This window comes from Myiozetetes cayanensis, unplaced genomic scaffold (assembly GCF_022539395.1).
Source record: "Myiozetetes cayanensis isolate MyiCay16 unplaced genomic scaffold, myiCay2020 scf6-25, whole genome shotgun sequence".
Lineage (NCBI taxonomy): Eukaryota > Metazoa > Chordata > Aves > Passeriformes > Tyrannidae > Myiozetetes > Myiozetetes cayanensis.
Window position 1 is genome coordinate 41,156,721 of NW_026087853.1, and position 27,897 is coordinate 41,184,617.

Sequence of the window (27,897 nt, forward strand, 5' to 3'; positions counted from 1 at the left end):
TTCCCTTTTGGATTTATTCTTGTTAAAGTAGCCAGAGAAAATACATTGCTGATAAAGAATCCTTTAATCTTTTTTTTTTTTCTTTAAGTCTTCAATAAACTTAAATTTTTTCCTTTACCTTCCAAGGAAAACATGCTAAAAATGCCTCTTTTCAGACAATTAGACAATCGGTTCCTAGTTTTTTGGTGGAAATTCCCTTGCTAATTATACAGATGTCTGGAGAAGGCCACAGGTCCCTGTGCTAGGTCTTTAAGGCAGTGGCCCATGGCATTGCCATCTGTTGTACAAGTGCATGATATAAGCTAAGGCTATAGGGAGAACCAAAAAAAGCTCACAAGTCAGAGCAGCACTGATAAATTAATGTGTTGGATTTATGTGAGATTGTAGATATCTACATTTTAATCCTGGCTTTTGCTTTGATGCCTAATGATTTTAATTCTTATTTTTGCATTTCTTCTGCCCTATATGGAAAAGGTGCCTTTTTTTTTTTTTTTTTTTTTTTTTTTAATATGTGTAAGAAATGCTGTTCTGAGGAACAGAAGGATTCTCACTATGTGTTTGAATGCGTACATGTGTGCATTCCTGCATCTGCACATTTGGGTGTATGGTTTACATGTTGGTTTATGATTTAGAAAAAATATTTTCACTAAGCTATTCATGCATTCTGATTAACAGACTTCATATATCACTGCAAGAAAATGCTACTGTAACGAGATTCATATCTTGGTAAAAAAACTGGCATATGCATCTGTGTTCCACTGCTCTTGTCTATGACTAGTGCAAGGTTAGCTTTTCACTTGTTTTTCTGTATTGAATAGCAATCACACCAGTATTGAATCCCATTAACAAAAATGAAGTTAAATTTTGAAACAAAAATTGGAAACTTCCAAAGAAAAACAATTCAGGATTTCTTTTTAAAAAGTCACTGAAAGGAGGAAATGCTGGCACAGTCTGATATTTGCTTCAAACTTCTATCATATATTTCTGGATTAGTCAAGACTGGTTTAAAATTTAAAACTATTTTCTCTGTTCATGAGGTTTAGAGTCTGTGTTAACAAAACCCACATGACCTCAAAAGGGATATGTGTTTATGGGCACTAATTAAGCCAAAGGTCTGCTGTACTTTGCAGTAAGTCAAAGTGAACCATTTTAAATGCTAATGCTAGAACTTTTTGGTTGGGGGAAAATAATGCAGATTTTACATACAGCATTTATAACTGAAATAAGTTTTTGAGATTTGATGAGAGGATGTATTTTTATCTATATTCTTCCATCACAGCAAAAGTTTGCTATTGTTTTCAGAGCAGTTTCTTCCCTTTTGCCACTCTTTTCTGCAGCTAGTGAAACAGTAAGGAAGATTCACTGAAACTATCAATCTTTGAGTGCTTCTGCAATCCATAAGGGAAAATTTTGTCTTGTTTTAGTTTCTTCTGCTGAAATAGTTTTTTTCTGTGTGGTTGGAACAAGAGAGTAGAATAAGAAAAGAAAGTTTCCCATATCTGTTTAAACTCCTTATTCTTCCTTTCTTTGTTTTCTCATCTTTTCTCTATTGTTTCTTCAGATTCAGGAAAAAATTGTCTCCTAAAAGGATTGTTCATTTATTGTAGCTGCAAGCAATTTCAACTCAAATCCCAAAGTACTCAGTAGTCTCTCTTTCAGTTGCATGCTGTCCTTTTTGCAGTGAAATTTATTTCCTGAAGTATTTTTCCTTTTTGAGGTAATTTTTCTTCTTAAGAAAATCTTTCACTTACTTTAAATTGCACTAGAAACCAATAATATAATGTTCTTGCTTACAGTAATCATATTTCCCATGTGGGAATATATGGTGATTTATAAGGAAAGTTTTGCTCTTTAACTTTAATATCTTACAGTTTTAAAAAGTTGTAATTTAGGTCTTGGCTCCTTTAGGAACTCTTCTAGATTCTGTATGGTCAATATTTGCCACTTAGAAGCAAATTCTAAGTGTTTGAATTCCACATACAGATTAAGATTTCAGTGACATTTTTTTCCAATTTTTTATATTGAGAAGTTTCACTTGTTTTTGTGGTAGTGATTGTAGAAGTTTGGTGTGGTTTTTTTTGTTGTTTTTGTGTGTTTTTTCTTTTTTTTTACTTTTTGTCCAGATGCCTTATTTTACTGGAGTTGCTGAATTTCAGAGTCTCTCAATGGAGTATATAAAGTGGATATTAGGATATTTGTGTAGTTCTTGGAGAGCATTGTTTGGAATGGCAACTGGACATATTTAGCTTATGATGTCTTGTGGGTATATCTGGGGGCATTCTGTTCATGTACGTATGACACGGATGGGATTAATTCTCACTTAACAGGGGATGGGAGATTTAGGCTAAAATTTTCAAAGGTACCAGGTGAATCCAGAAAGGTCTTGCCATAGTGGTTTCACTGAATGTCAGATTAATTTTTCTTCATATCATGACCAAACTGAGTCTAATCCTAATTATCCATCCAGCTAGGTCTTCAGACCACTATTCGTATGCCATCTTGAAATATAGTTTCACAGTTGACATTTTTGTTCCAAGTTTTGTGCTGATGTTGAGTCTGAACACAAAATATTTGGGTTTAAGCATTTTCTCTTTTCTCCTTGAGAATTCTAATGTATGAATAATTGTCTTGCTTTGTAGTGGTAATTTTGTTTAATTGAGTTTTCATCTGCTAATGAGAAATTATTTTGTCTGTCACTGCTTTTCCTTATTTCTCAGGTAACTTTTTTTCTGCTGACTTCATATGAATTAAAAAAAATTCTTTCACTTTGCCTAGACCTTAATAGAAGATTGGAACAGAAGTCCTTGGTATCCCACTTTTCATATTTCTTCTTAACTAGGTCGTTATAATACAACAGGCAGAAGCATCCACAAATCATTCTCCATCCAATCATTTCTCGTTTAAACCACTACTAATTCCCTGATGAGATCTTCAGAAGTGAAACGGTAACTATAACTGTAACTGCTTTCTTTTTACTATCTTTTGGCAGTTTTTTGTGTCTCACGTCTGGCTGAAGTTCAAGTACTGAGTCTTAAATTGTGTTTGCTTCCTCTCCTTTAAATTAGGCTTTCTACTTTTTCCATTCTTTCTCCTTAAGTCTTAAAAAGATCTTCTCTAACTCTTTCTCACTGGGTCAAAGCTTTCTTTTAATCTACTTCATCTGAGTGTTCCTCTTCTGTAAGTTTTCCCTTACGCAGAAAGTTACTCTATCCATGAAAAAAAATTTGAGTCTTGCTTTGGAACAAATATTTGTGTATTGAAAATAGTGGAAAAAAAATCAGAAAGTCTATATATACTTTTTACCCCTCCGAAACAAATTCAGAGGGAGGTCTGATAAATTTAGGAAAAAGAATTTGGAATGTCAGGATTGTTTGTGAATTTTCTGAATTGCATGTTGCACACAATGAATTATGACTTTGTAGAAGGATTATTCTTAGAAATAGTAATATGAATTTATTCTTATAAATATTATTAGTATTAATATCGTTTGAGAAGAGGTTCACAAAAACTGCTGTGTAGAAGAAAGAGAACTTTGATGTAATGTGTCACTGTTTTGCTATCAGCCTCATTGATACTACCCAAATAAGTTTTTTTTACCTCTTCTTTAAGGACTTCCTCTGGACAGCTGAATGAAGGAACGATGGTAGTAAGGTAGTTCATATGACTGAGAGCAAAAGCCCACACTATTTCTAATATGGACAGTGATTTTGCTTTTATTTGTCCTATTACACCTTTTTTTTTTTTTTTCTGGAAAGGAGGAACCAAGATATTTCTCTGCTTTTGAACAAAGCCAAATGTTATAAATGTTTGCAATATCTTACATGACTATTAGGATAGAAAACTCTTCTGAGAGCTTTAGAAATCTCTTTTCTAGGAAGTCTTTTGTTTCAGTTTCAAAGTTTAATTACAAAGGAAAAGCTTGACTTCTCCCATGAGAATTTTCTTTTAATAATCTTTCTAATGTAGTTGTCCTCTTACAAATAAGAAATGTTCTTGGTTTAGGAACATGTGGATATTTATTGAAATGTGCACACTCCCCCTGAGCTGTATAATACCTGTTCAGGGACGAAAATTGATATATTCACGATGTCTGGCATCTGTTACAATTGGATATATACAGTTTGTGTTTGCTTGATAATGGAGAGGACTGCTTTTTGCCTTTCATTTCTGTGCATCTGTAGATGGATAGCACGTTACAAATATATTGTTGTTAGTAGTCATTGTTTTGCTGCCTTCAAAACTCTTGCAGTCATTAAAAATGTAATGAATGGCAGTTTAGTAGTTACACTTTATGTACTTTTACTTCAATTCTTGTACTTGGTAGTACTTACACTAGCTGGTATGTATTCCATACTGAATAGTATCTGTGTTCCTCTGGAAAGGCAGAGCTTCAGTGGGTGTGCTGCATACATGGCTGTGAACTTTAGGCTATAAGAAATAGTACTGTTTTCAGAACCACTTGGAGAGGTGGGTTATTCTCATGGTTAAGTCTTGTATCAATTCACCAATAGAAGCAGTTCAGTCCTGCTATACCACTGGTAGCTGTTCATCTTGTGCTCAGTAGTCTTTGGTCCCTACTTTTGGCTATGTGGCCATGCTCTACATACTCTTCTCAGCCTTGGATCAATAATGCTAACAAAGACTGAACCTGAAGGATTTAACAAAGCTGTTACTATACTCTAATACATCCCTAATCAACTTTACTCTGGAAAACAAGGTACAGATCCAGTATTTGAATGGTAAATATGTTGATCATCACTTGATGCTTAGCTTCAGAGGAAGCTTCAGAGGAATCTGATTTGTGAAGATCGGGTAAAAGTTAAGGTAGTTCAGAACAAATATCATGGCATATTTCATTGAATTCAAGTGGAAAGCACAACTTTTGTCAGAAGGTGGATAAGATCTTTAAAGTTAGCAATACACTTCTGTGATGTAATGTAGTTTTTCTTGACTGACCTGGAAGATAGATGACAAGAAACATTCATTTTTCAGAAGAGACTGGTTATGAATTTGAGATGGTCCTTCCTCTTTTTTTTTTTTTTTTTTTAATAGTAGAAATTAACTTTCATTTTCTCGCTTTTCCTGGTCTTATTCTCTAGGGTGAGGTCATGCTGTTCCCCTGACAACATATAAATAGTTATAGTTACGAAAAAATGAAAGGACATTTTTATTTTTGGATCTGAGAGAGAATTTAATTTTTTGGCATTATTCTTCTCTGAAGTCCTGTAAAATTACACCTTTTTTAAAGCTTCTGAGTAGAATTCATGTTGTTATGCCAAGCACCAGAGATGCTTCAAAAATGTATAACACTTGATCACTTTATTGACCTTGAAATGTGTGTTGAAAGGAGTCTGCTAAGCTATGTTCCTGAAGTAATTTACATATTAAAAAGAACATGTTAGTTCTCACATTAGTATGTACAAACTACAGGCTACTTAAGGGCACAGGTGACCTCCTGCATCCCAATTCAGCACTATCTGAAGAACTGTGTATCTTTTGGTCTGCCTAGTAGATGATGCTTTTACTTAAGGATTTTCTGTGGACATTTGATTTATGGGTACTACACATACCCCGTGAAAAATCATTGTGCATCATTAAGTGGATAAGTGAATTTGTAATTACAGTTTTCTTCAGGGGGAAAATACTTTGTAACATATTTTAAAATAGTTGAAGTTTCTTGTATTTTTCTTTTAATTTGAGTGGTTAAGATGAACAGTCTTTGACATTTATAATAAATCGTGTAACTGATGAAGGTTATACAAAAAGACTTGAAATCTTGATTGGAATGTCAGTGGAAGATTAGAAATTGGGTGTACATATTAGGTGAAAAAAATGAAATTTTGTTAAAATTCCCTGTTTCTGAAATGTTTGGGGTTTACCTCACTTTTCTGGAACAAGCTCTCCTGACTTTAATAACTTGGCAACTATAAAAAAATAATCTATTAAGTTATCTACTGATCTATTAGTGTTGGCAAAACAATTTTGTCTGTTTAATGCCATGGTCTACGTAGTAATGGTTTTACATCAGTAAAGAGAATATGAGGATGACTCTGTAGGCCAGGAAATAAACAACAACAACCACCACCAACAAATTTAAAAAAATTACACCAGTCTGCAATTTTCTATCAGTGAAATTTCCAATTAAAAAAGTAATTTACTCCATTTAATTTTCTTTTCAGTGAAGAATTACCTTGGATTTTTTAAAAATTCCAACCTTTTCTCCACACATAATACAGTTACTCTCTGATCTAGATGTATAAATGTGAAATTAATTCCCAGAGAGTAGGATTTGCCTTTAAAGGTAATATTCTGTATTGAGTCTTATAATAAAATGTCCAATTATAAGAAGGTAAATGCTTCTGAAAAAGGGCCTTGCCTGCTGAGAATTAAGCCTCCAATGTTTTCACATCTCCCTAGTGAATGTTTAAAAGCATAAAACAAATGAACAAATTGATTTAAGTTTAGATGTAGGAAACATTATGTGTATGGTAGGCGATTAAATAATTTGGTATGAAGGCATAAAGCATCCATTTTTAATATTGCTTACTGGGTAAAATATGGCTTTTAAAACACCTTTTGATTTCAGATCTAAATAAAAAACATTTAGCAGAATCACAGGATGGTTGAAGTTGGAAAAGGAAAATTATGTAGCTGAATGTGCATTTCACATATATTCAGGACTGAAAGACAACATGAGTTTAATGTACACAGGGGACAGGTAGAAGTGTGTTTATAAGACTGTGTACCTTTCATGTTTGTAAAAAATTTTGTGTTGAATTAGTGCATGTGGTTTAAAAACTTCTAAACATTCTTAGACTTTTAGTTAGTTGTACTGCAGCTTTGCCTTCTTTTTCTTGTATAAAGTATTTATCAAATTTTTTTTCCTCATTGTTGAGGAAATATTTCAAAAGACAGTTTTTATAGTCACCAAGATAATGGTTTATTATATATTTAGTACTCTATGATATGCAAAGGTAAGGAAATCAAGTGCAGAAATGAGATGGTAGTAAATGCTATACAGGAGTAGAGTTCTTAAAATGTTAAATGGGAGGATAAATGAGCAGGAAGAATATGAGAAGGAAATGAAAATGTTATGTGCAGTCTCAGATGGAGGGCGTAAGGGAAGGGACAGAGCATAATGAAAGTTTGGCAATGAGGACTGAGCAACAAAGGGACTGGGTTTTAAATGGAAGGTTAAGAAAGCCCTGTATGAGGCAGAAATTCAGGGCAAAAGTGCAGGTTTCTTTGTGAGGATTCTATCCAGGAGGTATAAACACAGCTATCTGAAAGGCTCCTTGCCTCCTAAGAAACAAGAAAAGAAAAAAAAAATACCGCTTTAATTCCTAGGCAGACTATGCTCTTCAAATACCATGAGGTTCAAATCAAAATGAACAGTGGGAGGATCAGTCCCAGCACATGGCTTCTTTAATACTTAACAATTTAGTACCGGGTGAAATCTGTAATTTCAGAGAACTGAGTCCAGCTATCTTCAGAGTATAAATTGCATGCTCTTTTCTAGACTGTAGCTCTCTCTATTAGCCTTTGATGCTGTCAATTTAGTCTATATCACATTTTCTATGTTAATTCAGAAAGGCCCACTGAACTATTAAATCATAACAATGTCTTTCAGGAAAATAAGCCATCTCTGCAATTATTTTTCAATAATTTTAACTTTAGCATGGGCATTCCTTGGGAATTCATTATCATAGTGAATTCTTTCTGTAAAAGGAAGTAAGAAAATCAATTATCTCTGTTAAGATAACAGAAACAGTCTTAAGCTTAGATGAAGTCTTAATACTTTGAAGATGAACTTTGACTTGCATAAGAAAACAACAGAGATCTTTAAATCCGTGTACAAAAGGAGATATTCCTCATCTGGCATAGTAATTAAGCTAGTGATAGTAGTGCTGGTAGTGTAGTGTTTATTTATGTAGTTTCTAAGCAAAATATAGCACTTGTGGTAAATTAGACTTTATTTGAAGCTCATGGAAATTGGTGAGAGAAATCTCCTTCAGTTCACAAATGGGTAAGTTCATATTTTTGCAGATCTGACACAATACTTTACCACTATAGTATGTCTCTGCTTATAGATCATAGAGCAGTTTGCAATCTTTAACTAAACAAATTCAAACATAATTTTGGCAAATGTTTTCAGGAATAAACTGAGTCAGCAGAATACCTAACCAGAAAGAAATGTAGCAAAAGCAAACATTGGGTTTTGTGTGTTTGAATAGGAGTTAAGCCTCGTTTGTAATTAGTGTTATTTGCTCTATTTCTTCTGGCAGAGTGTTCTACTGTACCTAGAATTTTCCTGGTATATTTTTATTAGAATAGTAATAGTTCACCAGAATCACAGAAATTATTTGTTTCCCCATTGGCAAATTCAGTAGAGTTCTGTTCTCAAGCAGCCACTCATTTCCACAACATTTTGCACATTTTTACTATCAAGTAATTTCTGAAATAGAGACTGGATGTGACACTTAGTACCACAGTCTAGTAACTGTGGTGGTAGTGGATCAAGGGTTGGAATTGATCTCAGTGGTCCTTTCCAACTCATCTGATTCTATGATTCTATGAAATTCTTTTTAAAGTATATTCCTATGAATATTTGCCTAAGAGTTTACTCATCAGTATTAAAATATCAGAGTGGTTGGAACCAAGTTGAAATCTCTTAAACTGCATTTGTCAACTGTGAGATTGTAGAATTCTTAACCCAGCTCTACCATGTGCTGGTTGAACAGAACAAAATTGATTTCTGCTCTGGGTTGTGTCTAATCTAAATAAATAGTAGACTAACATCACTGAGTGTGAGAACACAACATTAGGCTCAAATAATACTGGTTGATTTGATGGCAGTACTAGTTTCAATGCAGTGACAGCAGACTGACTATTAACAGAAATTAGTGATTCAGGAAGCCCTGAAATTAACATGATCAAAAGAAAGGGAGGTGGTAACATAGTGTGCATTATCTCTTTCCAGAAGTTTATTGTTATGCTATACCCACACCACCCACTCCTTTTCTTAGACAAGAGGAGCTTGTGTGTGTGTTACTTTGATAAAATATGGGAAACTGTCCAGATGTTTCTTAATGTTCTAAGTCCAAAAGTCTTGAACCACACACACCAAGTTCTCAGTTATTAGTAATTTACTGGCATGCATCAGTATCCATATTGTTTTTATTTGGTTGGGTTTTAGGATTTTTGTATTTGATAAAGCTTGAACTCCTTATAAACTTAACCTTTTATTCTTATAAGACAAATGAACTAGCCCCAAATAGCTACTTTTTTTTTGCATCTTGTGTTTTTTCTAATGAAAAATTTAAAACTTCCTTTTGGCTTTACTACCTATGGAAAGGAAAAGGCAGATAGCTCAGGAACACAGGCAAAAGATTAAGTAGGGAGGGTTGGAGCAGTGTTGCACTTTGCATTCTGTGATACATTGCTAATATAGTTAGCTCTTACCTTGAAAATTTTAGCATTAATTCATGCAGCAGTAATTCCTCACACCTTGCACGCACCATATACTATGTAATATTAAAGGCATTACACTTCTCAACACGCTTGCTTATTTTGAAGGGATCTAAATTCCAGAGCAAAAAGACTCTAAATGTTTCCATCTTCAGAACAATATTTCTAACTGTTGCTCCTTTTTCCAGAAGTCTTGGACATATTTTCTCCTGTGTGATTAATGCTCTTTATTATTCTGATATTTGAGGGATGAAAATGCAAAGCTAACTCTGGTGCAGAACAATGATCCCGTCTTTGGTTTTATCAAAACATTAACTTGATTACATTCAACCATAATCAATTACTGTAATTTCCAGTATGTGCCCTTTAACCAATATAATGTCTAGAATCAAGCCAGATATTATAAATTAAATGAGAGCTACTCTCTGAGGTTTGCTAGTAGTGATTATTTCAGAAAATGAAATAACAAACAATGTTCTTGCTGGCAGAGCCCTATATAAAAACAAATAGTATAACTTTGTTAGTCATCTTTATTTTATGTTTTCCTAAGAGTAAACTATTCAGACAAAGTGGATTTTTTTAATGACACTAAGCTAAGAAATTTATGAAAAGCACAATCAAATACAGTATTGGAAACCCACACCTTGAGTTTCAACCATGGTTGAACAGGAGGAAGACATATAATCTTACTTTTGAAGAATTGACTGGAATTTGATACAAATCTTATACTAGACTTTATGATGATGCACTGTCATCACCTTCCCCAGTGATGGAATAGTTTCCAGCTGCATTAGGTTTTCAAACAGATGGAGTAGGTAGGCAGTTGAAATTAAATTTACAGCACACCTGAGGAAGGCTAAATGAGGAATTATTTCTCCATTCTCTCTTCCATGAGCACTAGTGTTTCTGATGAGGAAGTGCATGAGAGTACAGTACCTACAGAAGGCATCTTATTAGCTCAAAACCATGAACAGGTCAGACAAGTTGTGTTGCACCACAGAAACCAGGCAAGTTTTTCTTGAAACTATGTATTCTCTCCATCCTGAGGCTGAAAGAGCTGCAATTGCCTAACAGGAAGGTAAAAGCTCATCATGGGAGAATCATAGCACATGTAGCTCTGGGCCAGAAGAGCAATGGTCAATCTGGCTTAATATTCTCTCTGAAAGGATTCATGGGAGCCCTGGGATGGGGAGATCTACAGGAAGAGCATGCCCAAACCTGGTCCCCTCTCCTGTACTTCCCTCTCATTTAGAATCAGGGGTGTTAGAGTGTACGTTTCTCCCATTCCTAAGAATATCAATACGTACTAATTGTTGATCTTTCCTAAACTTAGGATCATGTCACAACTATGGCATCAACATACTTTCTGAATTGGCAAATAAGCTCTTTTCTTACAGGTGAACAATACTTAAAATAGATGTGGTATATTTAATCATTCAGTTCTGTGGTGCTGAGTATGACTTTCAGTTAAAGAGTCAATTATAAATCATATTTTTCTAGAAATGCATTCAGTATTCCCACGTACTTCAATATGGTTTTTTTTCATTAGGAGAAACAAGATATTTAATATAATCAGAATTTTCAGTTATGTCTCATGTATTCTAAATTTTTGGCACTGTAAGGGAAAATTCCCTTCCTAAAAACAAGTGAGTCTTTTTTTTTTCTCTCCTATTTGCAGGTACTTTTTTTATCCTTCATGTGTCTTGGTTTCAGATTTTACTCTGTTCTAGTGTTTATGTTGGAATTTATTTCACACAGTTTTCTCACCATAATTGAAAATTGCTTCACTTTGAGACCTGAGGAATAATATATTACCACCTCTAGATAATGGATATGAGCTTGTAATTTTTTATTTCCCTTAGCTTTAATGCCTTTTTAAGGACTGATATGCTCTATTTTTGAAGCAGCAGCTTGTTGCAGTGACCCATTACCAGATGTTCCTGGATCAAGGTGCTGCTAGAGAGGCATGTCAGGGAAATATGCAAGCTGTAGCTTCTCTCACTGAATAATAATAATAACAATTTTGAATTTGTATCTTGGTAAGTAATAATAGGAAAAAAAAAAAGCAGAGATTATCTTTTGCAGTGTTGATTCCTAAGTGATTTTCGGAAGCCTCTACTGCCTCTGGCAATGTGTATTAAAACCATTATCCTACCATACAGTGTAATAATGACAGAACACATGCTGTGTAATGTAAACTTATAATCCAGTTCTAGGCATATCTTATTAGACTGTCATCTCTCCAAGTAGCAGTAGTGGAATTAAAAAACCAAACAAAACCAAAAGAACTGCAGAAACAAAACACCCATATCCCCCCCCCAAAAAAAAAAAAAAAACCAAAACAAAAAACCCCCAAAACTAACAACACAAGGAACCCCAAATACCCTTCTCTCCCTCCTACCCATCCATTCCAATAGCAATATCTGCCAAGTGATTTTGCACTGATGAAGGTTTTCTTCCTTAAAGAGATTCTTTTCTATTTAGTTTTTATTTGCTTGCCTCAGCAATGAAAGCCAGTTCAATCCAGGCCATGTGTAATCCAGCGAATGATGTGACATCACTATATTTTTACTTAGAGGGGGGAATTTGTTTTCTTTCAAAACAGTCTATCTTAAAGAGTATAGGAAAGTCTCTGGAATGTAGATATTAGGAATGAAACATATGCCATAATCATTCTGTGCATCTGAGTCTAATTTTATAAAAAGGAGCAAACCTGCCTTTCATTTGCTCTTTTTTAGTTTATAAACTAGGACTACATTCAAAGACTTTGTGACAAAATATTTTTCAGCCTCTAACAGTTTTTTTCTTCTAGGGATGTTTGTGAGTTAGGGAAGCATTGGCATGGCAGACATGCAGATAATTAAGTTCCCTGTAAAAAGCTGTTCCAGGCTGTAGAGAAGTATATGCAGCATTTTTTCAGCACTGACTTGAACCTCATCTGTAGTTTCAAAGTTTTTACAGCTTTCATTGACACAACCTCGTGGTGAGAGGAGGGTGCCCTAAGGGGGTGCTTCTTGCAAGACCTTACTATTGCAATGAATTTCTTTTTCCTTGGCGGTTCAGATTCCCTTCATTTTAAAACTCAATTATGTAGTTACATTGACAGAAAACAGTTTCTTGGTGGTTCTGTGTAATATTGTGCTTCATGGGAAGCAAACAGTTATAGAAACTGAAGGTACATGTCTGAGCTCATCTCTATTCTGTGATTATCATGACACTGAGCTTTCTCCCAGCTTTGCATTGGAGACAAAAAAATCTGGGGCATCAGAAAGGACCATTATACCTGCTTTCCTGTGTGTTCAGGTGACATATAGTCTATACTTAGGGTACTGCTTGCTATGATTGCTCCTTTAGATCCTTATTAGCAGTCTTTATGATGAAGCAGTAGATGGAAACAAGCATTTCAGTCTCTTCTTGCTACAAGACGGTGATGTGACCCTTTAGTTACAGCAGCATAACACTTTATTTTACACACAACCTTATGGATTTTTCTCATCTTGTCTAAAATATCACCCAGCTCATTAAGGAGTGAAGAGAAAAAACCCTTTCTTCAAATTTCTCTTTATGTAGCTTGGTTTTGATAATAATTTACTACAGTATTTCCATCTGGTACTTTCTTTGGTCATAAAGAGAGAAATAAAAGAAAAAATTAACATGAAATAGTGAATAACACGTCACTCATAATAATAAGTTTACTCTTATAAGCCAGTTTGGTGCCCCTCCCTCCTCCCCCCCATAGGGAAGGACTTGTGAATCTTGCCATCTTGAATGTTTGGTAGGTACCTTGCACTACAGAAATAAATACATCCAGCAGCTTGGTTTAATGTGTACACATCAGCTGAGACACAAGGAGATGTCTGGGATATGTAAATAGTTGAATAGGAATTTTGTACTGTTCCTTAAATAGCCATTATGTGTACATCAACATTTTGGAAGAAAATTTTCTGGTGAGATTTATATATGAAGAATAATATGAATAATCTGAAGGTGACTTAATCATTCATAGGAAATCTTCCAACTGTCATGTGAATGGTGTGTATCTTAGATGTTTCCATCGCATTATATGATCGGAGTTCTAATGCTGAGTGCTTTTCCTACTCTTATAAAGCTGAATTCTCAGATCCACAAGGATCATTGACTAAAAATCATATCCAAATATCTTAAGAATGTGTACTCCTAAAGGATTTGATTTTTCAAATCGAATTTTGATTTTGATCTTCCTGTGACTAATTACTAGAGGAGAAAGTTTGGATTTGGACTCTTCCTTACCTCAGTCTTGTTTACAGTATCTTTTGCCTACGTGTTTCTGCCATGGGCAGGGTTACCTGCAGCTTTCCTATCTGACACATAAAAGTGATGTGCTGCAAGTGCATTGCTCAAGGCTGAGCTCTTTATCGGGATATGTGGCCAACAGAGCAACCTGATGGACCAGCAGTTGTAAGTACTAAATGTACAATGTAAGTTGTAAATGCTTTATCAGAAATTGAATCTTAGAAACCAAAGATGAACGTACTTGGAATGAACAAGAAAATTAGTGCTGCCAAGACAATATTTGGTAGCCTGTGGGATTTCTCAATAACTTTGAATAGCTTGCCCAGTAGCAGGAAGGAATCATACCATTCAAAATTAAGAAATCCTCTGGCACAGAGACCGGAAGAAGTTCCGATATTCTGTCCTGAAACAGCCAAATATCAACAGTGTTAGAGTGAGGGAAAAATGTTTATTATAAGTTTTTACTGCCAAATGATTATTTAATGTTCTAAATATCCTGAAGAAATAGGCCAGGACTTAAATCTCTGTGATAAAATATTTACAGTTGTCAGGCCAGGCGAGGTGTATGGGGGGGTGGATGGAGTGTTGTATGTGACCTAGATATATCTGAAGTCTTGCTAGATGGCAGAATATGATCTGAGAGGGATGATCCCTGAAGATTCCTATCACATGTCAAAACAAGGGTGGTTGTGAAATTTTTCTCTTGCTGAGATGATCACACCTGAAAAACCTCTTCTCAAGCTATTCACAAATTATTTCCTACATCTAAATTACTTTGAATGGACTTGCTTCTGGTGTATATCACCTAATATTCTATAAATTGCAATAGTACAATCTTCTCTAGTTTATCAGTTAGATAATTGAATTTTCTGTGTACTGTGCAAGGGAAGAGAGCACAAGGAAGTGGAAGAGCCTGTGAGACATAATATAATTTAGGCTTATAAAAAATTACTGATTTTTCTCTCTTCCTGGGAGATGTGACTCTTTGGATTTTCAAAATCTGAAAAAGGTTCTCTTTGGGCAAGATGATTGCACAGTGGCTAATTCTGAATGGAACGTTAAATGGTAAAGGACTAGTGACCTGCCAGTTTTAGCAAATATATCTGGTTTATAATTTAAAATACCCCCACATTATAATTTAAAATTATAATTTAAAATAGCCCTACAGCTCCTCTCCTCCTTTTTCAGCTAGTCATTCATATCCTGCTCTAGGTGTGGTTTCCATTACATGATTTTCTATGTCCTAACAGGGTGCAATAAACTGATCACTTTGCACACCTGAAGAAATGGAAGGCTTTGCAGGGGGATAATAGGGATATGGAACTGGATGGTGGGAGAAGGAGTCACTACAGTGACCAGTTGTTGATGGACTAGAAAATTTTGGTTAAAAGAAACTGTATTAGTGGAGGATTTTTTTCTGCTTCCTGTCTTATTCTTCAGTGATGCTGACAAGGTTATAACTTCACTAGGAATGAAGCACATACACACTTCATTGCTCCAAAAGTAACTGCTAACTGTGTAAAGCAGTAAATGAAGATTTTCCAGTATTTCAAACCGTAATTTCAGAAGACAGGACTATAATCAGCTCTCATGAAGAGTTTTTCAATCAATATTTATTTTACTGCAAATGTTAATACTGACATGTTTTTTAATGCAGCATCCTATTTTTATTACTTCATACTTTTGAAAAGGTATAAGCTTATATTCCATAGTTTAAATAAATTTACACTAGAAAAAAACCTGAGAAATGGGGGAAAAGATATCAAAATAAAATATTGAAGTTGTACCATTTTCCAACTGGCTTTTTGAACCATTAGTAATAGATAATATTGTGTTTTAATTTTCCCCTACAAAATTCTTTTGTCTTTAGGAATTTCATCATGTAGAAGAACTTTACCTTATCCTTTCCTTATGGATGTGAGTGACCTAGTTCATCTTACTGGGTCCCTACAAGACCAAATATGGTTCCCAAGGAGAAGGAAAAAAAGCAATTTTTTCTTTAATTTTTTTGAGGTGAAATGGAAGTTACAATAATAGATTCCACATTTTTTCCAGTGCGAACTGGGTTGATTTGACGAAATTTGATAGGTAGTACTTTCTACAATGTAGTTCCTTAGAGATTCTGAGTAGCAACTCCAGTAGTGTCCTAAGTCACAGAAGTGTGGGAAATCAACTTAACCTGGAATCTGATGTGAGTGTGCACTTTCCAACAACTTCACACAGCTGTAGTTCACCAAGATGTTTGAAAAATTATTGCTATTCCTAGGCTATTTTACATTAACCAAGGATGCTTCCATAGGTATCTATTTTAGTGTTACATGTTTAGGAATGTTTCTTCTTTATTAATGTTTCAGTCACTTGTGCTTGAGTTCTTCCATCATAAGAGTAGTTTAAACTTACACTGGCCTTTGCCTTTGCGATTTACTTAAAACACACAAAAAAGTTTTAGCTTTACCAGCAAGAGTTTACAATGTATTTATTTTTTTCTTGAATATCAGACATATATAATAATATTGGTTTGTTTCATGCTTTGCATTTCCATATCTCTAAGATATGCAGGTGAGATTAAAAAATATACCAGAAATATATCTATAGTGTAATCATAGATGATATTCTGTATCCTGATCTTTTCAGTTGCTGTTGAACTGTAACACACCAAATGTCAGTAATATATACTTTCAAATTGTTGATCGGTTTTCATCTTTTATGTTTGGAATCAATTAAGGGACAGAGTTTAAATAAATTGAGTTGAATTGGTCTTCTAGACATTAAGCCAACCTACAAGTTCCAACTGATAGTCAACAAAGTAAAATGAAAATTTTAGTCTCTTGGTTTGTAAAAGCTCTGCTTGTATTTGTGGTTCAGATTGTTTTACTAAAGATGCAGATATTACAGTTGCCTTCTGAATAACTTGGAGAAAAAAAACAAGTATTTATTACACAAATACTGGCAGGAAAAAGAAAGAGGAAACTGAATTCTACTCAGTTATTTCAGATAAAATTTCAGGCTCCAGTGAAAGCTAAATCTCCAGATTATCTTTTACAACTTTTTTACCTCCACATACTAGTAAGTAATTGAGTGATAATATTTTCAAGGCTGATGCAAAACTGATCTATATGACAGGACTTTACGTATCTGTCGCGTCTCCTTAAGCCTCTGAGATGGGGTGCATTTGAGCCAAAAGACAGCATCAAGGATCAGATGAAGGCTCAAGGGCAATGAGATTGTTGGGGTTAATGTGAATAATGGATTATATGTCTCAGTACTCAGAAATTCATGCTAGGATACCCAAAGAATGCTGTGAATCCTGGACCAAGAACAGCATCTGGATTTCAGCCAGATGTTCAGGGAACAAGGGTCAGAACTCATTCTGAAAGCCTTCCCCTAAAAAGGGCACATAACCAGATCTCTGAAAGCAACATTGTTTGTCTTAAAGCATCTTTGGCATTTTTCTTTCTACTTCACCGAAGGAAGATGGGTATAATATCCCTTACTCTCCCTCTGGTCTAACAGGAAAAGCTAAAGATAAACAAGAGAAATGGCTCAATTGTCTGTAATGAAAAAAATACGCTCAGTGGACACTTTCATTTTACAGCTATTACCCTTAGGGCCTTCCTTGTTCTCTCAACTAGCTTTTGCTGATGATTAAAGTCTTGACTGATCATTATTCTCTGAGGTACTTTGGTAGGATTTATGGCTTAGAAGTGGTTGTCACATATGCCACTAAAGTACTTCACTCTTTTTTTTCCCCATCCTGACACCTACTACAACCAAAAAGGTTTGGCTGGACTGGAGCTTTAATAAAACTGAAGCTTTGCCAGTGATAAAAGGTTTGAGATCAATTTAGTACAAAGACAAACTGTTAAAAACAAAATCACAATGTTTCAGATGAGTATGCCTGGGTAAAATTTAATATTGCTATTTTTGAAAGTATTTTCTGGGTTTTGTATTAGTGTTCAATTGATTAAATCTTGGTCAAATATGTAATGGAAGCTATGTTTGTGTTTTATGTGGACAGCATAAGAAGGGAAAGATTTTTTTATTGGTTTCCTTTAAGGAAAAAAGTAAACCTGAGTATTAAACTGTTCATTTGTAGAGTTGTTACATACAGAAGACACTATTACAGGTACTACACCAGTTCAGTGGAAGATACACCATTTGGGAACCTGCCCAATAGGGTTAAGCCAGAACAACTCAGATGTGAAGCCAATAAACTGAATCACAGAGTTCATAGAGCTGAGGCAAATCCTTAGTGGAAGAACTGTGCAGGTCCTCATCAAAACAATTACTTCAGAAATGTAGAACAATGAAGTATAAGACCACCATTGAGTCAATACCTACTGTATGAACTGAGATTGATAAAATGCTAAAAGTACTGTGAAATTTCTGATCTCTTTAACTAAGTGGGAAAAGCTCAGTCACTATGAAATAACTGAACTGGAAAAGCAGCTGTTCTTTAGAAGAAAAATTTTACTGTACTCTAATTTCCAGTTTTTTACATGAAAAACAGTTGAAACTCAGGCTGTGTCTCCTCAGCAAGTAGAATAGCAAAGGTATCCAGGCTGTAGGATAAATAAGAGTCTGCTGAGGTCAGGGCAGATACTGGCATTTTCATACTCATTGTCAGAGTACTATGTATTATGTATCTGTGATAGTTTAGCTAGATCTGAACTCCAGAAGTGCCTGACTTTACCATTTGAGGAAGTACTATGCTCTTGATCTTACTTTGCTCTTTACTCTTGTGATAGTCACTCAAGAAAGCAAATACCAGTGTTATTTCTCAGTGTACTCGTGTGATGTTTCTCTAGCGGTTCCTCAGTAGTTTCTCAGCTGAGCGGTCAGAACTGTTTTTTCATGGGCTCTGTTGTATGGTGTTGCATGATCTAAGTTAAACCAAAAAATATCTTTCAGAGGCAGTAGGGCTGATGCTCCTTACAGAATATAGTCCTCCACTACAGGTGTGTATTATTAGCTCAAGTAGTAGAGTTGAGGTGATCTCTGTTGGCTTACCCCCATGGGAGACTGGTGAGCAGTGTTACCAGTTCACTTTCACTGTGTGCATGGGAAACAGGGTAGGGTGGTTGTGTGGTGTTTTTTTGTTTGTGTTTTTTTTTTTTTTAAATAATTAGTAATACTTAATATCACAAATCCTTAAAAATGAAAGTAAAGAATATTTTAAGGATTTAGTCATCAAATATTCAAAACATGAATGCTATTGCTACAGCTGCCTGTGATCTCAGAGAGGTGAAACAGCAGATAGGATAAGATTTCCCTACACAATATCTATTTATCACACATTTTTTTGCAAGCCACCAGAGTACATTTTGTATCAGTCACAGACCCTTAAATTAGTCTCCAAGATTATCTAGTCATCTGATTCTCCACTGAGATTACAACTGTGAACTGGAAAGAAAAATCATGTCCTGATCTAATACTAGGAAACCTTTTTAAAAAATCTTGTTCTTCTGACTCCTTAGGAATGACAGCTTTAGTTCTGACAGTTTCAGAAAAAAGACAGGAGAGAGAATTACCTGCTTTCTTGTCAAGTGTCTTACTCTAAATGTACTTGATGCAGCCATTAAAAGCTGTAATGTCCATATAGCTTCTTTTGTTGTCAAAGTTTCCATCTCAAATGCAAAGGTGAGTTGTTGAAAGACTCCCAGCAGATCTAGGCTTTAGCTTTCTCCCGCAGTACATCCCATCTCTCCTTTCTTCTTATCTTATTAACTGTATCAAATTGTGGCTTTTTTTCCTTTTCCCTCAACATGCTCTCTGCCGTTGATTGCCCCCTCAATGAGGCAAGGCTCCAAGACAGAATCCTACAACTAACCCACAGACCAGCATATCTACTGCAGGGATAGAAGTACCATGGGGTGGCCAGCTAAGAGGCAGCCAGCCACTTGGACTGGTGGATGCCATCTGGCTTCCCTGTCAGCACCTACCTGTTTGCTGGCCAAAATACATGAGCTATCTGACTGCTTAGCTGTGCACCCAGAAGGTACCTACTGTTTTGTTAGTTCTCATGGGAAGTGAAATGTCTCAAGAAGTCTATCTCATTTGTTTGACGTGGATTTGAGGAGAGTAATTCATCAGATGAAAAATAATTATATTTCTGTATTGCTGTTTTACTATCAATTTAATAACTCTGAACAGATTTAATAGGATACAGAGTGAAGACAGCTGACAATGAGACACTGGGAGAGAACGTGAAGCCAGCACTTTAAAACTTGTCTACCTCTGTTAACATTAAAATATGGAGTTTGCTAATATATTTCTGAATGACAACAGAAAAAACCAGCTGGTGTAAGCACTGTACTGGAAGCTCTGTTGTTCTGCTCTTAAGACACCCTCTTGTCCTCTTATTGCTGCACTCTCGACTAACTCTCCTTTACAGAGAATGTGTTTACTAACAGTTTGCTTTTGTGGAGGAAGAGGAAATAGATCTTTTGCCAGTAGACTGTAGCTTTTCCCTTTGTTTCTGAGGGTCTTGTTTATGTTAGAAATGTTGTTTGTTATGTGCTAGTTTAACAGAGTTTTAATCAATTTATGACCCCTTTTTAACCCATAAAAAGCTTTCCAGGCTCTTTCAGCACCTTGATGTTAACCTCTGTTGTGTCTTTTGGAGAAAATTGTAAACCTTTTTCTCTTTCGTAGAAAACTACTTTAGTCAATCTTCCTCTCTTAAGTTCCTTGAGTGTTTATACCTAGATTGATTTTCAGAGCATTATCAGATATTTTCTTGTTCTTTTAACGATGGAATATATTTCCTCATGCCAGAAATCTAAAATTTTCATGTTTCCTCATATCCAAAATCTGAAATAACTCCACACCCAGGAAATTAAGTCAGAGAAAACGAGAGAAATTACTGTCATCATAGCAGACATCTGCTGAATCACCTTAGTAATTGCTTGCAGTTGGACTTAGTTTCCAGTGACCATTACAACACTCCCATTAATTGATTGTTTCTGTTTATTCTCCTAAACTTTGTTTGACAGCTGGATGTTTTAGTTTCATGACAGCTAATAATAAGATTTAGAAAAGAGAGGAGGGGCACTGTGCTCAGAAAGCCTTGCAGAACAGTGGTGAATCTACCATGGAGAATACAGACTCTGCTGCTGAGATACTTAAGAGACCCTTACGGTAGTGAAGGAAAAGGAAACCAGAGGGACCCCTATAAGGGACTTGGAGTCAGTTAATGGGAAAACAAAGATGAAGACTGAAATTATTCAATAACAAACAGTATGAAGATTATGTGATGGAAAATGAAAAATAGAAGTGAGAAATGCAGCAAAAGACAAACTGAGAAACTGATACACCTGTTTGCATTTTGGTGATAGAGGTTATTCCTATTTGGGAAAAAGGATGTAAATGGGATCAGCAGTAATGTGATGGCTAGATGTAAAAATAAATAGGATATGGAGGGAGTGAAGAACAGGATGTCTGCAGAGAAATACAGGGCTTGTAGAAGTTGGGTGCTCTATCCATCATGTCCAAAAGACCATGAAGTTTTGATAGCTATTAAGTATACAGGTGGTATAAGCATACACATAGAATACAAAAAAAGGAAACCAATGATTGAATGGATAGAGTCAGGGCCCTTTCAATTCTTTCATATGGGCCTACATTGCTTATCCTCTATCACTTGGGAAGGGAGGTTCTGGGGCTTCTGACATGGAAAAGGCCAGGACGGAGAGCTGAAATGCTGGGATAGCAGGGAGCATGGCATGGGACCACTGAATGTTAAATGAACTTGACTTTCATAAATACTGAATGTTTCATTTCTCTGAAAATATTTGTCAACTATATAATTTTTTTGCATCTCTCAAGCAAAAATGGGTTTATTTTAAGTGATACACAGTTGGTACATTTCCCCACTACTTTGATGCAAAGATGGTATTTGTCTTTGTGTTTGCTGTCCTACTTGTTGGACCAAAAACTCTTTAGTGATGTCCAGCCTTTTAAAAATTCAAGGAGACATCTGGAAAGACTGGTTAGTACAGTCATTTCTACTTTGCAAGTCTAAAGCAGGAGGATTAGCCAAGGGTTGAGATTAAATCCACCTGTTTGTGAATTTGAATTTCTGACAAAGAGCAATTGTATATTGCATAGACCTGTGGTCATATTAATGTTTTGATTTGTATATTATGGCTACCATAAAAATTTCATGTGGCTAGTGGTAATGTTTTGTGTCTTTTGCCTACATTTGCAGTCCAAAAGATTAAAGAAACACAATCCAAGGGCAGAAATATTTTATTCTTAATGCACTGTGTGTTTTACATATTCCAAAATGGAAAAATAGTTCAGTTCCCATGGCAGATGCTTTGGGTTTGGAAACCCACTTTAAAAAGAGCAAATTTGAAAGGCTTTTTGAATGACGTTTTTATTTATACATTAAACCTGATGTCAATGATGTGTGTGGTACTGACTGTTACCAGCTCTGTTAAGATAAGGAACTTGGATAGTACATTTCTATTGATGTTTTAGTGACTTTTTTTTTAAACATCTCAGAATCTGGCTCACAAGACTGAACATTCAAAGTTCCAGCCATACCTAATGAGTATTGCTTTTGAAACCCTTTTCAAAGCTGAGCTCTTAACTGCATATGCAGGTTATATTTATCATCCATCTTATATTCAGAGTCAAATTTTTTACTTCCTTATTTTTTTAAGTCTTCAATATCTTCATTTGGAGGTGGTGTCACTCCCTTTTTGTAGTATGCAAATGACATTGAAATATTTCTTGTAAATCTGTGCATGGAATAAAGGAGTATTTCATCTAAACATGAAAGGGAGAACATATATGCAGTAAATGCAGGCTGGAGTGTGATAGATGAGAAGCTGTGATACTGCAGGGAGGTTTAAATTACTATTAGCAAAAAGCTGCTAATCTTCATGAGATGAAAATTATTACAGGCCAAGATTTTGGAGACTGCAAGGGTGGCAGTTTCATCTGAATTGCCTCTAAAATCCTGTGGGAAATGAGATAACCAACAAGGATTTCAAGTTGGCTTATTCTCCAGCATTCCTAATCTGCTTACTTTATGATGGGGTTTGATGCAATAATATACTTTTCCACTGTGTTGCAAGCTGCTCAGTTTGAGTCCCTAAATTTATATTTTGGCATGAGAAAATAGAAGAATGCTGTCTCAGCTGTCCCGTCATAGTCACTTTGCCTCTCTGTGACAAAAAATAGAGGTTAGAGAGGTCTGCTGAGAAGGTTTGACAGTAAGATAGTGGCAAGGGTTATATTACTCATAAGAACAGCAGCATGACAAAAAAAAAAAAAGTCAAACAAAAAAAACCAATATAGAGAATAAACTTTTCCCCATCCTTTCAGAATATTCTTAGCAAACCCAAATCTGGGGACTCTTTCAAGAAAACCTCAAGCACTAGAACAGTGGAGTTCATTGCCCTTTGACAGGTCATTAACCCATCCTGACAGTGAAAGACAACCAGAGGTAGATGAGAACAGATTTTTAAGAGAGTTAAGTGCAGAGTCCTGTGTTGAAGAAAAAAGGAAGGAGGGGTGTGCTGTCCTTTTCTCTACTGACTTTTTTAAACAGGAATTTCACATATAGCAGTAGTTATTCCTTCAAATATATGTGTCCTGTAGGAGTAGACAAAGATAAGCATGGTTGAATAATGGAGAAGTGACCAGGGATACTTGTAACTGAGTAGTTGTTGAAAATCAGATATCTTTCTCACAACTCTACATCGAGTAGGTTTATGTCTAAACAAAATGAAACAGAGTCTTGTTGCTATCTTCTGTCAGTCTATTTATTGGTTTTGCTAAGCTCAAAAGTAGTGGCCCACATGAGTCTGAAGACATTTGAATTCTGATTTAAGTCTATTACCTTCCTGTGCAGAACAAATCCAAAGGGCTATTTTTGGTTAATATGCATTTATTCTAAATTATTTTTGAACTATCTGGTCTTGAAAGGCTATATAAAAATTTAGTTATTTGTAAAATTTGACCAATTAGCAATTGTATTTTATATCATTCCTACCCATGTATTTCCTGCCCAAACTTGTATGCTTCTGTATTACCATGCATTAACAGTTTTGATGCAGTGCCTTTAAGTATGGCCTTGAACATATATGCTCTCAAATATTCACTCACATCTGTTAGTCTTTGAAATCTTTAGGTGCTCCTCTTCTCTGTTGTCTCCCACAAGGAGGTCCCTAGAATGCCATTGTATTAAATCTAATATCAGTAACAGCCAGTAGACTTTGCCACATGTTTAACCATTATGCTTCCTTCTGAGCTTAGTTCACAAGAGCAAGCATCATATAGAATTTCTGCCAGTTAATTGGTTTTTCTGTCTGCTGCTGTGTCAGAGTGGGCTGGAAAGCAGGATTCTGCAGGTGGTAGCAAAACTTATTAGGTTTACATTCAAGGGAGTTTCCAAAATCCAAGAAAAAGAGATTTAGCAATTGGTTAGTTATGACTCAAAAAGATCTGGAATAAACTCTTGGTAAAAAAATCAAACTCAGCTCTTTTCGTTCGTTAAAGCCTTGTCTTTTGTGAAACCGCCTTGTGAAAAGACGTGTCGACTGATTCCTGCATGAATTCATTGTGGAGCATCATGTAACTTTCCGTGAAATTCAGTGAGGGGGAAGGTGTTAAAGATATTTTGTACATACTGTTTTCTTATTTAGGAGTATTCAAAGCTGGTGTCAGTTGCATAGCAGATTTAAAAGTCAGCTTGCTTCTTTAATTTGTGGTTGATTATATTTTAAATCCAAAAATGAGTTTGAGTGGCTGCTTACTTTTACCATACAGGAAAAAATGAGTGCCACACATATAAAATGAAATCTGGGAACTTCTTTCCTGCCTCTGAGTCATGGAGCACATATAAGACAGCTTTCTGTCAAAAAGGCTGAGTACACATTATGAATAAGTACTACCCTAAACAGTCATAAATAATATTCTTAGCTTTTAATGTATAATTAATATTGAGTACTAGCTGATAACATAGCTGAATAATTATGCCACATTTTAAGACTATTTCTGTCTACTTCAGCCACACAGTCAAGCAGTTAAATAATGACCAGTTCTTTGGGGTTTGACACAGTAATTTTTAGCTACAAATTCCCAGTGAGCTCTTTAAAATTCTGATTAGTAACAACCATTAGTGTTGGCTTATTACTCTGTTTTAGAGACTGAATAAGCAGCCTGCTTTAGTAGGGTAAAGTCTTATGGTGTACTCAGAGTACTAACTGCAGTGGTTCATTTTCCTCTTCCTCTGAAATCAAAGCACCTTCAGTTATCCAGTGGTCCAAGTGGCTGAACTCAGTAATACATCACTCTCAGTTGGGTACCAGACTGCTTTCATGTCCTGATTCCTTGTGACCAGGGCACCCCATCCTACAGTAGGAGTTGAAAGACCTCTCTAGTTCACATATTTAGTGTGGACCTGTGCTAAGTGGTCTGCTTTGAATAAATACACAGAAGAGAATGATTAGCTGAGCCTGCCCACGTGAAATCTGACTGAGGTTAAGTGAGAAGACTGGTCAGGGAGATTGGACAGTTCAGTTACTTTCATGAGTTTCTTCTCAGTCCTCTACTTGAGCACTTCATTAGGACACAACATGCAACCTGGCCTGATTCAAAGGAGCAGATTACTATCTGCAGTAAGATGTAATGTATGCAAATATACCATCATAAAGCTGAATTTTAAATAAAAAACATACACCTTCATTTCTGTGGTTTAGCCTGTAAGGTGACTCAATGTTTAATATACTGTCAAAATTTAAAAGCCATTGTGTGCCTTTGTTTCCTCATTTACAGCAAATGTTACCTTATGTGACTGTAGTGGGGGTTGACCTGATTTAATAGTACAGACTTCTTGGAGATACTTTCCAGAGAAGGTTTCAGTAAAAGCAGAACAAGGGCAAGATACATGGCTTTACAATTATTTAGTACAAGAACTATGCAACAAAAGAATGTTACATGCACTGGAGAATGATAGTTGTGCAGTGAATTGTTTGTAAAACCCACTTTATGCTCAATACCTGCATTTTGTCAATACTTTATGAGTAGCTGTTACAATTTATATTATATACATATATTGATAGTATATTTCACATTGAGTTTACAAATTGTGCATGGATTATAAGGCCATGGATATCAGTACAGGTCTTGGAAAAAGGAAATATTTCAAATTCTAATTATCTTATTTTTAAAGTATTTTTATATACTGCAGTCAAAAAAGCCATAGAATTTTCAATACTAAATAAAAGTATAATGCTTTCAAGGCTACTTAGGACTTCTGCCTGCCTGCTGCTTCTACCTATAGTGTTATTAGAAATGGTTATCTTCTGTCTTTTTTATCCTTTAGTGACGAAAATTAATTTGTGAAGTTTTAGTTTTATTTAAAATAGTAGTTATCTATTTTGATGATCTCTATTTCTTTTCTGAAGAGCTGATTTCCAAAATAATTAGATCTTGTTCTGATTTGACTTCATGTAGGATTTGGTGGCTATTGAGTTACCCTTCCTCTATGTAAACATTTCTTTGAGATTTTATTCCACTCAAATCACTATCTAATGTCTATGTGCTTTCCAGGTTATCAGTTTAGGGTATGTATTAGTCTTTGTTCTGTGTAACAAGTGATATTGGATCTTTAAAAATGGTAATGATAAATCATATCCTTCGATGTAGTTTTACCAGGGGCTTTATTCAAGATGTATTCTTATTATGTAGTTGAACTTTATATATTCATATAGGTGATGTAATTACTGTTGGACATAATGGGTCATCACAGTAAAGAATAGATACTGAGTTTTTATTATTTTTTTGGAATCCAGTTTCCTTATTCTTCCTCGAATGTGTCAATTCACCTGCTTCTCACCACATCCTGGTGTAATTGGAGAGAAGGGCAATGTGTTTGTCTGAGTTTTTTAACTGATCTGCTGGCTCTCAGATTGTCTAGGAGTTCTCAATTTTTTCCCCCCATCTCTCTTAATTTTATCACCTAATCTCTTTGTAGTACACTTTGTCCTTTCCCTTGCCTTGTTTACCCAGACAGGTGATGGCAATGACTCCAACAGGGACACTGCAGGCATGATATATCCGAAATTCATTGCAGAAGGCTGAGGCAGTGGCCTTGAAAGACATCTACTTAATTTCTGTTCCCTGCTATGGATCCAAGCAATTTTCGCTGCTATAAAACTCTGTTTGCTAATGCAATCCAATAACTGATATTTCTGGCATGAATTAATCCTTGCTGGAAATAGCCCCTTTGCTTTCAGTAGAGTTATTTTAGGGATAGATTTAGTCATCTAGCTTGTTAAATTATGTTCCTTTCTTTTCCTTGATTTCCTCCATTCCCACAATGTGAAATCTATAGTCTTCTCTCTTGGGTCAGCATTTTATTTTCAGTGTGAAATATACATTCTGGCTCCAAGGCCATAAACCATTCAAAGAGATTCTATTTCATTAAGGATTAATATCAAGTATTTATTCTACCACTGAATAGAAGGAGCTGAATAGTGGCAGGTCTACTATTTTTGCAAAATGCATTTTTTACAAGAAAGTACCAGGCTAATGATGTGTAAGATTGCATTTATACTATACAGTCCTTTAAATTTCAAAAGAAAACAGAAAATCAGGAGGGGAAAGAGGTGAGAAGATGCATGTGGATTATGCAGCTGACATCCAACAGACCTGAGAGCATCAGAGTAGTAGCAGGCAACTGACTTACCGTGAGTGATTTTTGTCCATGTAAATTCTTGACTTTTCACATCTGCAAAGCTGTTTTGCTAGTTCTACTTATGATTTAGTTTAGTTTTTGTTGGGTTTCTTTTTTTAGTAAGGTCTATTCTATTGCTGTTCTGGAAATGCGCTCTATAAAGGAATGGGTATAATTATGAATCTGTACTTTTGTCGGTCCTTCAAAGAATAACAGGCTGTTCAGGGCATATCAGAACACCCTTTCTGCATCCACCTCAAAGAAATTTAAATTCAATAAGATCAGTTTTCTATTCTGTTCCTGAATTTCCCACAGATTAAAACATTTACACCAGCTATCTAGAAAAATATCCAGACCAATGAAATACTTTCTTGGGTGTCCGAGGCATTTCTTTAACCAATTTGGGGTATTTTTGCTCCCAGTTCTGAACAATACATGCCTGAGTCACACATTTGCAAATATAT

General features: G+C 35.3%; 1 protein-coding gene across 8 annotated transcripts in view; it reads left to right on the top strand.

Moving 5' to 3' along the window:
- Positions 1–27,897, top strand: part of LRRC4C (leucine rich repeat containing 4C) — a 498,507-nt gene that overhangs the window by 133,985 nt on the left and 336,625 nt on the right. The gene's annotated exons all lie outside the window — the stretch shown is intronic.